Here is a 1,990-nt window from a genome sequence, read left to right on the forward strand (position 1 = left end):
ATAAGGAATTTTTTCCGCATTGAGTCGTCTTTTTACATAGGTGTGACGGACATTTAAATTCATGTAATCACCGTAAGTCTTTATTCTCTGCTACTTAATATTTTAATCACATTTAATCTCAACCATATATTATAATATATTTAATCACATTTAATTTACATTACACACACATTGTCATAATTACCGTCTGAATAACGACGGAACAAAGAACAATTCCATGTGCAGCTTTTTTATTGTGAAAACAAAATCATGACTTTTTTGTGTTACATCCAATTAATAAATTATTTAATGATGTCAATATCTCTGTTTGCCATGTGAATTCCTATTATAATCATTCTTCGCATCAATTTTAATTTTGTGATTCAGTTTTGTATCCTGGTTTTAAAATAATGATCCTTTTCATAGAAAATATGTTGGAATCAAATTCCAAAATATTAATTTGCCCAATCCTCAGTTGCGTTTTTGGCTACACAGATTACAAATTCATATTTATTGATTTTAGGTTGTTTTTTAATCGTAAAGTTAACGATTTCAGGGTATTGTTGATGACTGTAACGTGATGGTGTGGTGTTTGGTTGCTCAATAGAATAGAATGGAATCATCCATTACACATGGAATCTCATTCCATCAAAACCATTCCTTCCCAACACCCTTATTTTTTTCATTACATTCCTCTTTCCCTCTACTTTCTCAATAACACCACCACCTAACAACAACCACCACCACCATCGCCACCTGATCGCCACCGCCAAAGTTAGCGTCGTTGCCACCATCGTCACCGACGCCACCTGACCATCAGCTCCACCACCACCATTGTCGCTACTTGACCACCACCACCACCATTTTCGTCGCCGAAACTACAACCATCACCGTCGGCCCCGTAGTTTTTTTTTTTGGTAAAAAAAAATCTTATTTGATTTGGGGTTGTTTTTATTATTTCTAATTCACTTCTAAAATTTTTTTGAAACCAAACAACATAAAATAATAATTCACTTCATTTCCATAGATTAACCAAACAAGACAAATCAAAGGTAATGATCTATTTTATTTTCTTATCCATTCCATTCTTTCTCTCATTCAATTCCTCATTCATTCCATTACCTCCAACTAAGCATAACCTTAGATTCATTATGTTATTCACTATGATTTTTTTCATTGCAATTATGTTCATTATTTAAAGTGTTTTGTTCGTTTAATTATGTTAATTACAATGTTTTTGTTCTTTTTAATTATGGATAGACGAACTATAGGTCTTGTTCGTTGTAATTATGTTATTCATAGTTTTTTTTTCTTTGTAATTATGTTGATTATAGTGCTTTTTGTTCATGTATATAGTGTTTTTGTTTATTATAATCATTAGTATTTAATATAGATTATGATGTTCGGATAAGGTTAAATAAAAAGTATAAGAAAAATAAGAAGGGTAAGTGTTTTGGTCAAAAATTACTGAAGCAATATTTGAACAAATTCGCTAACTGAGGTAGAGTATTTTTTAATAATAAGGTAAACAAGTGCGGTAAAAGTATAGGTGAACATTGCGATATAGCGAGGAAAACCTAGGATCCTTGTAAGGATCTTTGGAAAAAACCTCGGGAGGGGAAAATTATCTCCTACAACAATTTATTAATAAAGCAAATGTGTTACAACTCGAGAGCTGATTGAGAACGAATCCTAAGTATAGTAGTGCGAGTAGTGAGTGTAGAGAATGTGTTTTAAAAATGTTCTCATCAGCCTCATTATTTAGGAAAAAGAAATAACGAACTAAGCTATAAACTCGGAAACCCTAGCTATGTGACCGTTACATAACTTGTGCTTCAACTCCACGTGTGATCCAACTGAGCTTCCATATTATCAGCGACTGAGTCTACTAGCTGTTCTAGGTTGTTAGCCAAAGAATAACCTGCAAGCATATTAGTTAGTTTAAATAAAACATGGTTTAGGATTCCAAACCTGCAAAGGATCCCGATCGTTAGGATATCATTCAAGATAC

The sequence above is a fragment of the Bidens hawaiensis genome, unplaced genomic scaffold (genome assembly GCF_021521415.1).
Source record: "Bidens hawaiensis isolate Kalapana, Puna unplaced genomic scaffold, B.hawaiensis_p1.1 tig00062285_1, whole genome shotgun sequence".
In the NCBI taxonomy this organism is placed as follows: domain Eukaryota; kingdom Viridiplantae; phylum Streptophyta; class Magnoliopsida; order Asterales; family Asteraceae; genus Bidens; species Bidens hawaiensis.